The sequence below is a fragment of the Cyprinus carpio genome, chromosome B8, assembly GCF_018340385.1.
Source record: "Cyprinus carpio isolate SPL01 chromosome B8, ASM1834038v1, whole genome shotgun sequence".
In the NCBI taxonomy this organism is placed as follows: Eukaryota; Metazoa; Chordata; class Actinopteri; order Cypriniformes; family Cyprinidae; genus Cyprinus; species Cyprinus carpio.
This window is the reverse complement of record NC_056604.1, coordinates 1,460,737-1,477,194: the sequence shown is the minus strand read 5'-3', so window position 1 is coordinate 1,477,194 and position 16,458 is coordinate 1,460,737. Positions and strand designations below refer to the sequence as shown.

Below are 16,458 nucleotides of genomic sequence, written 5' to 3'. Positions count from 1 at the left end.
TCCTGTGTGTGAGTCATTTGATTCAGTGAATCAGTTCAAACCAGTGAATCCAGACTGATTCAGTGGACCTGTGTGAATCATTTCAAAGAACTGCTCGTTAATGACTCGCTTGCTAATGACTTGCAGTTCTTTATAATGACTAAATAAATATAGTTTAAATTAATTAAAAAGAAATGCACCGAGTGATTCATTAACAGTGCATTCGTTAATGAGTTCAGCTCAGTTATTGGAGCTCTTTATAATGAGATATAAATACACACACACACACAAAAAGAATATATAAATAAGTTGGAAAATTCACTAATTTAACGATTCATTAACAGTGGGTTCATTAATGAGTAACTTGGTTAGTGCAGTTCTTTATAACAGTGAATAAATAAACAAACATTTATTTTTATATTTAAGTTCTGAAATGAATCATTTACATTTTTATTTAATATAAATGAATAATAAATGCATTATTATTATTATTGTTAAACAATTACATTTATTCCTGTTTTGACACTTATAAATAAATAAACACATTTTTCATCCAAAAAGACTCATTAACAGCGCATTCGTTAATGAAATGATTGGTGCAGTTCTTTATAATTACAACCAAAAAGAAATATGGTTTAAATTAATTGCAAAGGAATGCACTTACTGAGAGTTTCAATAAGTGTTAATTTGTTATTGAATTGCTTGGTTGGTGCAGTTATGTATGTATGGATGTATATAAATAAAAAATAAAAACACATGCACATTACTTAGATTCACGTTCTCATTTAATATAACTTAATTTAACTTTATTTATTTATTAGAGTTGGACAGCCTCTGTCCTCCATTGCTTTCAGTACTGAAAAGAGCTGGCAGTATTCCTGCAAACATCACTTCTTTTGCTCTGCTGAAGGTTTGGGTGAGAAAACGATGACAGATCTGTTGATTTTGGGCTGAACTCGGGCTCTAATGATGAACTGAGGGTGAAGCACCTGCTTTAATGGAGCTGTTGACGTGACGTCCCCGAACACATGCAGAAAGATGATGAATCTCCTGTTTGTGCCCCAGCGAGGCCTGCAATACATCTTCATTTCTGCAGGCTTGTTGTGAATGTCACTTAATGAAAAACATCAGAGCGTATGACAAATGCATGGGCTGTCGGGGAGAAACGGAGCCGTTTAACGAGGCGCGGCTGATTGGACAGTGTTTCACCGCATCACATCAGACTCCTGCGATCGCGTCATTGAAACCCTGCAGTGATTCCCGAGAAACTATTTCACAGTCTGGTCCTCCGGAGGATGAGTGACATGCATCTGCGCCTGCGGGAGTTTATATCACGTCATTTAGACACGGAATATACTGCAGAATGAAATTGCAGAAAAAAAAGGCTTTATAAAGGTAAAATGCCAATAAAATGTAAAAAATGTCTATCTATGGTCTATCTGACCACCACACTGAATATGAAGAATGTCAAAAACTTTAGGAGTCAGCTTTCCATGAAATTCCTTAAGATTCCAGCACAATAACACACTCAGCAAAATATCATCTAATTAAGAGTTTCTGGTGCAGGAGGAAGATGAGCAGATGAAGACGGACAGAGACCAGAGACGTGTTAGAACATGTCTTTATCAGCGCAGTGACACACGAACCATGAAACACCACACGATTCAGAACTGAACAACCAAACAAAAAAACAAAACACCATACAGAGGGAAACCATTACAAAATACATTTGTATATCAAAAAAAAAAAAAGTGCTGTTTGTGTGTGTGTGTGTGTGTGTGTGTGTGTGTGTGTGTGTGCGTGTGTGTGTGCTTGTGCGTGTGTGTGTGTGTGCGCGTGTGTGTGTGTGTGTGTGTGTGTGTGTGTGTGTGTGTGTGTGTGCTTGTGCGTGTGTGTGTGTGTGTACGTGCTTGTGTGTGTGTGTGTGTGTGTGTGTTTGTGTGCTTGTGCGTGTGCTTGTGTGTGTTTGTGCTTGTGTGTGTGTGCGTGCGTGCGTCTGTGCATGTGTGTGCGTTATTTTCTCTTTTGTGTGTGTGTGTATGTGTGTGCGTGAGTGTGTGTGTGTGTTTCTCTGTGTGTGTGTGCTTGTGTGTGTATGTGCGTGTGTGTGTGTGCTTGTGCGTGTGTGTGCTTGTGTGTGTTTGTGTGTGTGTGCGTGTGTGTGTGTGTGCGTGCTTGTGTGTGTGTGTGCTTGTGTGTGTATGTGTGTGTGTGCGTGTGTGTGGGTGTCTGTGTGTGTGTTTGTGTATGGGTGTCTGTGTGTCTGTGTGTGTGTGTGTGTGTGTGTGTGTGTATGGGTGTCTGTGTGTGTCTGTGTGTGTGTGTGTGTGTGTGTGTGTGTGTGTGTGTGTGTGTGTGTGTGTGTGTGTCTGTGTGGGTGTGTATGGGTGTCTGTGTGTGGGTGTGTCTGTGTGTGGGTGTCTGTGTGTGTGTGTGTGTGTGTGTGTGTGTGTGTGTGTGTGTGTGTGTGTGTGTGTGTGTGTGTGTGTGTGTGTGTGTTTTTTTTTTGTGTGGGTGTCTGTGTGTGTGTGTGTGTGTGTGTGTGTGTGTGTGTGTGTGTGTGTGTGTGTGTGTCTGTGCATATATACACACACACTGAGTGACATTACAGTTACTTCACATACATCAAAAAAAATGTGTCATTGCTGTTTCTCTTTGGTGATGAGTGACATTACAGTGACGGCCGTTTCTTCACAGAGAGTGAAAGTGAATGTGAAACAGTGTGTGATGAGTTATTAATCTGAACACGAAGCCATCAGTCAGATCTTGGGTCGTTTTAAGAGTCTCTTTGATTCTCTGATGTGTCACGCACCACCTTTCAATGAGTAATAAAGCACTGGAGACACTCTTATCACATACAACACAACAGCTCCAATAATGATGGTCTCTGTCAGCCTCAGAAACCGCTCTGTTCCAGACCTACAGAGTCCAGCAGAAACCAGCGAGTGTCAGAGATGGGGAATAATAAGGTCCTGAAAGAGCGCTAATAGTCCTTCACGTTCAGGTGATCTGATAAAGCCCCCGGCCGAGAAGAGTTTAAAGAGCCATCGAGGACGGGGATGAGAGCTATAAGCCAAAGCAAATAGTTATTACGGCTCTCAGAGGAACGCATGCATGTGTGGAATAAACCCAGGGATTCACAAACTGGGGCTCCAGAGTTGATGAACAGCTACTCATTTAAAAAATAAATAAAATGTAGCATTAGAATAAACTATAAAAAAAAAAAATAATAATAAAAAAGATCAAAAACACTTAATTTTCTTACATGCATCATTAAAGAATATAATAATTAAATGACTATATTTATTTATTTATTTATTTATTTATATTTATTTACTTTCCATGCATTTAATAAATACATAAGAATTTATTTTAATTAATTTGTTAAGTCTTTTTTTAATTTATTAAATAAATGAATAGATACATAAATTCGAATATATATATATATATATATTATATATATATATATATAGATATATATATATATATATATATATATATATATAAATTATTTATTTATTTAGCCAATTATTTACCAAATTAATTTAATACAACTCTGTTTATTAATGAAGGTATTTAGTAATTTTTCCATTAATTCAAATATTTATGCATTTGTTTGTTTACTAAAGGACTGAGTAAATACGTAAATAAATGTATTTTTTTTATTTAATTATACATTTATTTAGCCAAGTATTTATTTTATAAATAAATGAATTTTAATGGATTTATTTATATAACTCATAAATGCATAAACATTAATACATACATTTTTATTTATTCATTCAACACAAAATTTTATACAATAATTTAGGAATTTATTCATTAATTTAGACCTTTATTTTATAAACAAACAAATATACAAATGATTACATGCATAAATTTATTTATTTAGTCATTTAATAAACTAATGAATAAATAAATACATTTATTAAACAATGTCTACATTTAGTTAAATATTTAATTAAAAAAGTATAACAAATAAATAAAAAAAACATTAATTCATTTTAATAATTTAACATAATTATAATAAAGATAAATATATTCATGAGCAAATAAATAAATTATTTTAGTCGTAACATAAAAGTATTTATATATTTAGTCGTTATCCATAAATAAATAAATCAATAAATAAATCAAGGTCAAATTAATTAATAGTAAAATAAAAATGCTATGATTTGTTGTAAATAATTATATCTTATTTGATTAATTATATATTTATATATTAATTTATTAATTCATTTATTTAGTAATTTGTTAAATAAATAAATACATGTCATGTGACCATTAACAACATCCGAGAACTGTAAATGTGTGTGTGTGTGATGTTAAATTATTGAAATAGTAAGGTAAAATCGGAGTGTTTTGCAATGACTGTTTTAGCATAAAGACAGCAGGGTGAAGGTTTTTACAGCGCTGCTGTTCTGACATTATAGAGTAACATGATCATAAAGCAAAACACACATCATCCATCGCTCTCACACTAATCACATTCAACATGTCAAATCATTTGACATCAAAATCACCGAGAATCTGAAAAACAACACGGCAGAGACGTTAAAACACTTCAATCTAACACTTCTATTTTCCATCTACAAAAGGTTCGCTATGAAATATACCCTACAGTTAAAGTAAAAACATGTATCTGCTATGGAAAGACACGCATCCAATCCAAACCATTCGAGAACCCAGACCTGGGAATTAAGGGACGGGACGGATATATAAGAGTGAAGTGAGGGTGTGGAGGCCAAACACAGCAGATCCTGTCAATCTGACCATCGGCTCTGTGTGTAAAGGCAGATCTCCAGCCCGAGTTCAGCAGGTTTAAACTCAGTGGAGTCAGTGCTTGTATCTAATAATGTTCTGTATCTGTGTGAATGAGTGCCACGGTTTCATCATAATAAACAACAACCTCACATCAATATAAGAGCATGCGAACCAAAACACCAGAACTTCAACTACACACCCACAACTCAAACACACAACCAACTAAAAAAAAAAACACAAAAAAAGTAAAAAAAAAAAAACAAAAAAAAACACGTTGACCTAAAAAATGAAGGCAACCTATTGCACTCAACTTGTCAAGGTAACTCACCTAGCAATTGACAACTTATAAACTTTAATTCATCTTTAGTCAAAACTTTAGTGTGTGTGTGAGAGTGTGTGTGTGTGTGTGTGTGTGTGAGAGAGAGAGAGAGAGAGTGTGTGCGTGCATGTGTGTGTGTGCGCGCGTGCGTGTGTTTTCGTGTGTGTGTGTGTGTGAGAGAGAGAGAGAGAGAGAGAAAGAGTCTATGTGTGTGTGTGTGTGCACACATGTGTTAATGTGTGTGTGTCTGTGTGTGTGTGCGCATGCGTGCGAGAGAGAGAGAGTGTGTGTGCGCGTGAGTGTGTGTGTGCATGCGTGTGTGTGTATGTGAGAGAGAGAGTGTGTGCGTGCATGTGTGTGCGCGTGCGTGTGTTTGCGTGTGGGTGTGTGACAGAGAGAGAAAGAGTGTATGTGTGTTTGTGTACGTGTGTGCGTGCGTGTGAATGTGTGTGTGTGCACGCATGCGTGCGAGAGAGTGTGTGTTTGATGCGTGTGTGTGTGCGAGTGAGTGTGTGTGTGCGTGAGTGTGAGTGTGTGTGTGAGAGAGAGAGAGAGAGAGAAAGAGTGTATGTGTGTGTGTGTGTGCGCGCGCATGCGTGAATGTGTGTGTGTGTGTGTCTGTGTGTGCGCATGCGTGCGATCAGATGTTGCTTTAAAGGAGAGCAGCGGTGAAGGAGGAAAGCTCTATGGTGTGTGTGAAGAGAGAGAGAGAGAGAGAGAAAGAGTGTAGCGCGCGCGCATGCATCTGTGTGTATCTGTCTGTGTGTGAGCATGTGTGTGTGTGTGTGTCTGTGTGTGTGTGTGTGTCTGTGTGTGCGCATGCGTGCGAGAGAGAGAGAGAGTGTGTGTGTGTGTGTGTGTGTGTGTGTGTGTGTGAACAATATATGAAAATTTGTTTATGATTTTTTATTTGATTTTATTCAAAATAAATATAAATACATTTTTACTGCGTTTATTTACAATAATAATGATAATAATGTAATAATGATTTTTTATTTTTTTTTATGGAATATCAATCAAAATACGTTTTTATTCATATTTTAATTTATACAGTTCTGTTGTGCTGCATATTATTTGACAAAAAATAAATAGGAAATGTTTTGTTCTAAATTAATTGTTATTTTTCATTCATTACATAAAAATGTATTAGTGATCTAATTATTTATTTTAATATTTTTTGTATTAATTAATTTAATTACAGTTACACTTTACAACAATGGCTAATTTATTAGCATTAATTAACTACATTAGTTAACATAAACTAACAATTAACAACACTACGGCATTTATTAACCTTACTTAATTTTAATGTCAACATTTACTAAAGCATTTTAAAATCAAGTTCTATCTATAAACAAACTAGGAAAAACTATATTTTCATTAACTAACATTAACAAGAATTAATGATGTATAAATGTGTCGCACATTGCTAGTTCATGTTAACTAATGCATGACTTTAATGCAAGACTTTATTGTAAAGTAATACCAAAAATGCATGAATTTCTGTTTAATTTTTAATTCATCAAAAAAAAAAATTATTTAATTTGACATTTATCAGAAATGAAATTGTATTAAGGCAGGATTATCAAATGCTACAAAGCCTTTCCTAACTGATTAATTTTGATATATAGTTTGCAGTTTCTTGCATTCTGAGTTTAAGTAGTAATAATTAATAATATGTATTTTGCATCATTTCTGAATAACACTGGCAATCTAAAGGAAACTATCGCCCCCTAGAGTTTGGAGGTTTGTTACTGATGTTATAAATCAGACGTACTCGAGTATATCTTAGTCCTTCTGACTAAACTTCACAACTCCATCACACAATCAGATTCTCATTCATCTCTGACATTTAAAGGACAAATAAGAAACAGTTAATCAGCTCTAAAACTTTTGCGTTTCAGCTCAAATCTCCAGCGAGACGCCGCGCTTCAACCCGCGACGCCTTTAATTTACTTTTCTCTGACAAATTGGCTTCTCGGTCCCTCGGTGCTCAAGAACCCCAACAAATTCTGTTCGTGTGAGATCCCGCATGGAAATAAGCCCGATTCTGGCTTTCCGAAGAGCAAGAGAGTTTTAATAAGCAATTAAAGCCTTCAATAGGAGCGCCTAATTAAAGGCATGTTAAACAAACAGTTATGAATACAGAAGAAATATTGACAATGGTTTAGGTGCCGCAAGCTCATAAGGGAAAACCTGAGCTTATTAGAAAGCATGAAATTAATTTCACATCGGTCTGTGAGAAATCCCTCAAGTGCCGCTATAATGAACGGACGCATTTTTTTAAGATGAGAACACCAGCGAGAAATGACAAGCTGCTCCTCAATAACACCTGAACAAATCCACTTACATCTGTATAAAAAAAAATTATATTTAACAATATATGTGTGTGTGATGTGTGTGTATATATGTATATATATATATACATATATATATACAGATATATATATATATATAATATATATATATATATATATATATAATATATATATATATATATATATATATATATATATATATTGTATATATATATACACACACACAGTATACAGTGTGTATGTGTGTGTGTGTATATCAGTAAGATATTTTTGTTTTTGAAAGAAGTCTCTTCAGCTCCCCAAGGCATTATTGGTGTGATCAAATATATAATAAAAAATGTGAAATATTATTAAAATTTAAAATAACAGTTTTCTATGTGAATATCTGTTAAAGTGTAATTTATTTCTGTGATGTGCAGTTGTATTTTCAGCAATCATTACTCCAGTCTTCAGTGTCACATGATTATCATAAACAATCCAAAAATAATAATTTACTCCCAAAAAAAAATTCCTAATATTATTCCAAACTGAAAAAAATAGTGCTGCACAATATTTTTGTGGAAACGGTGATAAATTTTTATTTTTCAGGATTCAAAAAAGTTCAAAAGAACAGAATTTATCTGAAATAGAAATCTTTGTAATGATATACACTACTGTTCAAAAAAGTTTGGGGTCAGTATTTTTTTTTCTTTCATTCTTTTTTGAAAGAAATTAACACTTTTATTTAGCAAGGATGTGTTAAATTGGGGGGGAGAGTTAAGTAGAACTTAGAAAACATTACATTTCTATTGAATAAATGCAGTGTATTTGTATACGTTTATATATAAAAATTCTAAATAAATTCTTATAAATATTGAACTTTTTGTTTGTTTCCCTTTTGTGTGTGTGTGTGTGTGTGTGTGTGTGTGCTTCATGTGTAATTTGAAAAATCAAAGAATTTTAATTAATAAAAAGGGAAAATGCAGTAATAATGTGTTATTAATGAGAAGTTGCTGATCAGACACGATATGGGTTTAGTTGAAAACATTCACAACAAGCTCTTAATGAGAGGCTGTGCTTTAATGCAATAACATAAAGCAGCTACCAGAAGACTTATTGCATTCATAGAGGGATGTTTGCCCTTCATCAAATCAGCTCTTTCATTCTCACAGAGGATCAGAAGTATGAGGGATGAAATATCGAGCTGTGATTCTCCAGATAACAACAGTAAATACAGCATATGATTCATTCGCTGGGAATGCAGGCGATCCAAGCCAAGAACGCCAACGCCTCTTATTGAAAAATCATCCGCAGATAAGAAAGGATTCCCTCGCCTCGGCTCGATAAGAGAAGTGTGAACGTCTCCTGTATTCTGGGAGGTTTGGCTGTGTTTTGGTTATTTATCGCGACACATGGATCTGGTTACGATACACAGCCGCACATTCATCAAACGCGCCCGAGAGCCTTTAGCACGTCAGACGCTTGTGTAATTTGGCAGCGTCTCGTGCATATTTCATTTCTTCGTTAGGATGCTTTCTGAAGTGCGTCTGCGTCCCGATGGATTCGGTATCAGCAGTGATTCACGATATCAAGAGAGCCGTTATATGGGATCGATCAGCCTCACGTCTGATATAAATCTGTCCTTGAGTATGATTGAGTTCAGCCAACGTTTGAAGTGAATTTCTCTTTGGCATCATCGGACGAGGCGTTCATCAGTCATATTGAGTTTTGTTTAGTATTCATGTGTTGTTAAACTGCACTGCACTCAATTCCATTACAGTCCTCAGCTCTTAATGAAAGCAGAGAGACTCCGTTCACTGTCGAGCTGAACAGAATGGATTTGATTTTGAGGAGGAGCACCACTCCAATCGCTGTGACTCTAGATACTTAGACTCACATAAATGAGAAAATATGTACAAATATTTATATTTATATATTTAAAAATATTTAACATTTTATTCAAAATTTGATAATGTTTTTAATATTATAGTCTTTGTATAACACATGATGTTTTCACCTGGAAGAGATGCATGACATGTTTTTAAAAATGCACAGATTTTAGTAAGAGAATAAAACTTTGCATATGCTTTAAGAACCTCAAAATACACCACTGACTTTTTTCAAAAAAAATTTAAAATTTTTAACATGTGTTTTTAAATATTTAAATATATATATATATATATATATATATATATAGAATATATATATATATATATATATATATATAGGGATTGACATTTTTTGCTCACTAGCCAATGTTGTTAGTGGTTTTCCAAAGTTCCACTAGCCACACAGCATTTTTACTAGCCACATTTTTGTTGTTGTCAAATTACCTGATAAAAAAAAGTTAACTATGGCGTGCTAATATTTACTTGAACTAGATTTACAACTCTTTTAAATGTAAAACCACTGTACACACCCAAATCAAGACTACATAAATGTATAGCAATACAGGTCATTATCATTAGCTCTGATAAGGTTGTGTGTAAAGCTCCTTTTTTAAAAAAAATCCATGTATTAAGATAAAGACATAAAAAGTAGCTTCTTATTGCATAATAAAAGTGGTGCATGGATGTAGAAGATTAATAAAAAAGATAAAAAACTAAACTGAAAAAAAAAAAAAAACCTTTAGCATTAGAAACACTGTCTGTTTTCAAATATCAGGAATCAGACTCAGAATTACTTTATTGAACACACTGGGAAATTCTTTGTTACAAGTTGCAATGGAAAGTAGGACAGTCTCGAAACCTCACGAAAAATGCATGCCATGGTTCGGACAAAGTTGCTTTTATCTTCATTAAAATTTGAGGGGAACGTTCCTCTCATCATAAAGAACACATTTCAGTTTGTGTCATTTTTGTGCTCAGACCCTAATAATGACTACTGGTTAGGTTGCAACCCTCTACGGACACCTTGGCAATTGAATCGCCATTGGCTAGTAAATACTTTAGTTTACTCGCCAGACTGATTGAGAGGTGGTTGTTTTTTCTGTCATTCAATGTTTCTGACAAAAAAAAAAGGATTAAAGAAAAACTGGATTCATCAAAACAAAAATACTGATAAGATAACATGAAACGAATTCTAATAATAAGAACTATAAAACACACTAAGGATTACTAAGGATTAATGAGCTGCTGGATTCATGAATATTAATCAGGTTTTGTGCGTTCGCTCGAACTGATTTGCTGAAATCAAAACAGGGACGATAATAGGTGAGCGCCAGCCAATGGGATTGCCGTTTGCGCATTAACACCACCCACTACCGGAAAACTCGGCTGTTCTTAAAAGCTGAAGACTTCCATAGGAACGCCGTTATTTTGACAGGAAAATACAACAAAGAATATTGTTTAAATGTAGCGAGTCAATTCTCTCTCTCTCTCTTGGTCTCTGCGTGTGTGTGTGAGAGAGAAAGTGACGGCGCTTTGTGTGCCTTCACACTAGAGTTTATGGTACATTAAATACAGGTGCGCTGCGCATCCATTGAGATGAACTGAGAAATATCACAGATCGCTTGACGGAGAGTGAAACTCTCAAAACCCCACACACAGATTCTCGAGAGAAAAAATATATGCTCTAAAAAACTTATACTTAGCCTCCAACTCACACACTGGCAATTATTCAACCCGCCAAAGTGGCTAGTTGGAGTCACTGTGTTACCCGCCACGAGCAAAATCTACACGCATTTGGCGGGTTGGCGGGTGTTAATGTCAAGCCCTGTATATAAATATATATAATTAAAATGTAAATTACTTATTATTATTGCAATATAACTATATATTATATAATAAAATACATAAAAATACATAAAAATATACAATTAAAATGTGAATTATATATTATACTATTTTAAAACACGTGTGTGTATAACTAAATATTAATACATATAAATAATTCATTTTATATAGACTTAAAGTAATCAATATTTGATACTTATATAAATTCATAGACAATTTTACATCTGAATTTGACACTAAATGGTACACTATACATACAAAGCGTTTTATATCTCTTAAAAATTCATTAATTAATGAGGTTTATTTTGATCGTATTAAAGCATGCATATGTGTAAAATTCTTTTTTTTTTTTTTTTTTTTTTATATTACTTTAAAAAGTGATCTATTTTGTCAGGTTCATCCATAGACATACATATTCATGTTTATCAACAAAATTCAGTCCCAAAAATATGTGAGACATAGGTAAGGCTGAATATATTTTTCTATATATATATATATATCCAAATTACTAAAATCTTACCAAAATCTAAAAAATTTTAAAAATCTCTTACACATCAAAACAATCAGAAAACACTCACGTGTTATGAGCTGAAGTGATGAAGCAAAAGCAGTCTGTCTCTCTAAATGCAGGAAGTTTTGAGAAGCGCTTAACCTTATTACATTAGCTATTTGCTTAGCAGAGCCTCTCATTCACAGCGACTCAAACTGCTTTCACACTCGACCCGTTTATACAGCTGGAGAAACCCAGCTAAGTGGCGCTCTCCAGGGCTTCCGCCGGCAAACACACGGCACTCACGCTCCGAAAGCATCGTTCATTTAGCCGCGGTGCAAATCAAAACATCAGAGCGAGGAAAGGATGGGCTGATCCAGCGGTGAGGGTCCAGAAGAACACCTCATTCACACATCCATTACTGAGAGCCAGAGCTTCATCCAAACCAAACCCTGAATGAAGACGATCAGAAGCACGAGACATCACTCTCCATTAATAAACACATCTGAGCGCTTATTCCCATGGATTTATCGACACCTTCAGACCTCGACCGTTTGCTTTGTTCTGAAACACAGACTGATATTGTTACAATGTTGCAGTTTCTTCTTTTTAAATGTAACTTCGAAATGTACTAAAATGAGTTTATGCAAGTCACATGCAGGTAAAACTGCCAATGTAAAAAATATAAATAAATAAGAACAGGAATTCATTTTATATATACACACACAATACCTAATCTATAATGATATATAATTATTAACATAATTTAATAAATGTATTTTCTTAATTAAAATTCTCACACACGTTTTTAGATTTAACAAATATTATAGAAAGAGTACACTATTAAAAATATTATCAAGTTTATTTTAAAATGCTTTTTTTTAAATAAATGTTTTTCAAAATCCTCAGACACATTTCTTTTTACGCAAACAAATATAATATTATAATTTACTTAAAATATTACATACATATGCTACATATAAATTAATAGACATGTATATTATTCTTTTTAAATATTATATAATATTCTCAACATTTAGGACTCCAAAGCTTCACATTATCCACAACAATATATATATATTTTTTAATTTAGAGAATTAAGAATGTACTTGTATTAAAACAGATTAAAATGAGTCCATAGCAAGACCATATTTTTTTTTATATTAACATTATATTATTTTTAATTTAATAAAATATTACATACATACATAATATATATATATATATATATATATATTTTTTTTTTTTTTTTTTTTTTTACAAATACAAATACAAGATTATAATTTATATTAAACTAATACATGTATATTAAATAATATATGATTTTTTAAATACACTTTTTCTTTTTTTTTTTTACTCAATCCACCTTGGATCTCAAATTTGGCTAATAAGGAAAATGAATTAAATAAATCGGGTCATTCTGACCTACTGTTGACATCAAACACATAAACATGTCTTAATTTCTCTTCATAGTTTTGTTTCTACATTTATCATGTTTTTCCTCATAAGGCCTGGTTTGATCCAGGACTGGTTGAGCGTCAGCGCTCATGAATCCGGTTGTATAGAAGTCAAATCAGTGTAAATTACAGCATGTTCTCAGTCCAAACCAACACCTCGGCCTGATCCCAGCAGTACTGTAACCCGACGGGAATGCTGTGGAGAAATCAATCAGCGCTTCATGATAGGTCAGGGGTGAGAATCCTCAGCGCTGATGTGATATTGGCCAACCACATCTCCAATAAATCCAGAAATCATAAAACAACGGCACTGTATCTGGGGCGGACTGTAAATTCAATATTGTGTTAACGCCTGCGGCGGCTGTAAATCCATACGTTACAGCAGAAATATCAACAACATCCTCACATTCTCCAGTCACAGACGCTGATTCCAGCAGATGAAATAACATTAGTCCAAGTTATTCATCGTCACACGTGTGATTTATACGCAGGAGGATCAGCTACAGATTCTCACAAAACCACTGTGAATGTGAATTATTACACAGCGCTTCTCAACATTTATGACTCCAACGCCTCACATCATCCACAAAAACATTCACACTTTCATACTCAAAAAATTTAAAGCGTCCATAAATTAATATGGATTCGATAAGATTAAAATGAGTCTATAGCAGGACTGTTTTAAAGTTAACTAAAACTAAAATCATTAAAAAAATTAATAAATAACTTTTGCTGCTTAAATGAAATGAAAAATATATATTTCAGCTAGTTGCCAAGGCAACATTTAATTTCCCTTTAGTTTAACTTACTATAATAACTAAAATAAAAATTAATATTTTTTTTTTGTTAAAAAAATGGGTAAAACCACACACACACACAACAAAAGTGACTAAAATCATAATAAACATAATTCAAATAATTACATTTCAGAATTCCAGAAATTTTAAGAGGTTAATATTATTCAGGGATCCGACTTATTTAACGAATTAACTTGTTCAAATTTGCATGACTTTATGACTTTTCTAGTCGTTCGTGATTTACTGGATAAGAATTAATGAAAATGATTTTTTTTTTTTTTTTTCAAATCAATTATTTTAAATCTAGGAATGAATGAAGGAATAAATAAATACATGAAGAAATAAATAAATAAAAGTAGATTCATAGTAAAATGCCCAAAGCACTTTAATTAGGCCTGTCACGATAACAAATTTTGCTGGACGATAAATTGTCCAAGAAATTATTGCAATAAACGATAATATTGAAGACCAGTTTCAACTAATATAATGATAACAGCATACTAATGCAGGTACACCTTTTCAAAGATCAATAAACTTTTATTTCTAAAGAATATTTAACACTGAAAAACGGAAAAACATTTTAGCTCTCCACATAAATGAACAAAACAACCAAAAAAAAAAAACAAACAATAAAAGCAATGGACTGTCAGTCTCTGTTAAAACAATGCACTTGAATAAATACCAGAAACAACCAAAATCAATAAATAAAATGGATGTAAAGAAAATTGCACTTCAAAAAATATTAAACATTAGACTCAGACATAAATAGTGCCAGTTATGACCTTTGTAAACAAACAAAGCCTCAACAGGCCATATGCAAAAAAACTATTTTTGAAAAATAATTTCTCCAGCATAAAGCTTTGTTGTCAAATAAAGCAAAAGTGAACTGCCGTCTATGTCCACCAAGAGAGAGAGAGAGACCTGAGAGGAGAGAGGAGAGAGAGACGGAGAGAGAGAGAGATTTTCTGGCAGATTCCGAGCAACTGTTTTATATGCCAGTTAGTGATGCTCATATTTGACCCCGTTTTACCATTAACCGAAAGTAAACATTTTGACCAATGAAGGGGCCGTTCACATATCGCGTCTTTTGGGCGCTCAAGTTCGTTATATCAAATGTAGACGCGCGGTATGCGCGCTCATAATGGAAGCGACGCGCTCGTTTTTTCCAGGCGCGTCCACACCGCATCTAGTTAAAAACATCTCAACTTTTCAGAATGACGCAAGAGCACCAGAACCAACTCAATCAGCTTCCTTCGGGGTGAAATTCCCCGCTGTTTTTGAAAAATGGGGTGCAGCCAAACACTCCGGAGTTTTTTACTTTTCTTCGTAAATAAATCTTGTATAAGAGTTACAGCAAGGGTTTTTCGGTGGTGGAAATCCATTGCTGAAATTTCCTTGTAACGGCGATCGCAGCTGATGGCTGTTTAGCAACGACAGACGCCTCAGGAGCGCAACTTCCCGAGCGCTTTGGAAAGGAGGAGAAAGCGGCGCGCTAGCGTTTTCCACGCGTTTTTAGGCGCGACATGTTAACATTTTATTTATTTATTTTTTATTTTTTTTTTTGCTGCATGGTAATAATATATCTCTATATATATGTTAACTCCACTGATTTATATATAGATCAGTGGTTAACTCACTGGGCGCGTTGACACGCGCAACCACACGCCTACAAACATATTTAGCTGAGCAAGCCAAAAGAAGCGAGCGAAAAGTAGGCTACTATGTGGGACCATTAAGACAGAAAGGGCAACGAAGTTACTTGCAAAATATGCGACGCGGTATTAAAATAAAGCAGTAGTGCAAGTACAATGCAATATCACTTTCGACGGAAACATCCACAAGCAAATGAAAGGCGCTTCCCAAAGCTGGCCGCTCTAGCAAGACGTTATCTCTTTATTCCCGGGACATCTGTGCCATCGGAGAGGGTGTTTTCTGCCGCGGTGTGTGCACGGGCTGCGCTCCAGACTAACCCCACATCATGACGTTACATTAAAAAAAAAAAAATAAAATTGAAATAAGAAATTATCGCGACCGGAAACATTATCGAGCTCATTTTTTTTTATCGTGCTATTAATTGATTTTTTGACTATCGCGACAGGCCTAACTTTAATATTGTAATAATTTCAATTTTTTTATGAATTTAATCAAAACATATAATAAAATTAATTTAATTAAATCAACACAATTAAATCTATTCATTATTTTTTATTAAAAAATTAAAACTCAATAAGATTAAAAAATAAACTTGCTTAACTCCAAGTAGGTTTATTGTAATAAAGTTACACAAATTACATTTTAGATGTAAATACACACACACACACACACACACACACACACACATATATATAACAAAAAGAAACAAACAAAAGAAATATCTTGATATTTTAGCTTATTTTAAAGCTGGTATTTGTTTTAAGTCATTTCGAAGCCTCCTGTTTGAGAACCTCTAAATTATACAACAGACTTCTATGATTATATAATGAATATAGTGAACACACCTAATTAGCTGTGACTATATTCACTATTAAGCGCAAGCTATCAGTTGGTCTATTAGTTAAATGAGTGAAACTGCTCTTCTGCATAAAGCCGTCCGGAGAGACTAATGCACATGTTTAAGTGTG

The 16,458-nt window shown here is 33.9% G+C and overlaps 1 pseudogene; it reads right to left on the bottom strand.

Moving 5' to 3' along the window:
* The window catches only part of LOC109060636, a 201,925-nt pseudogene that overhangs the window by 106,682 nt on the left and 78,785 nt on the right, over window positions 1–16,458 (bottom strand).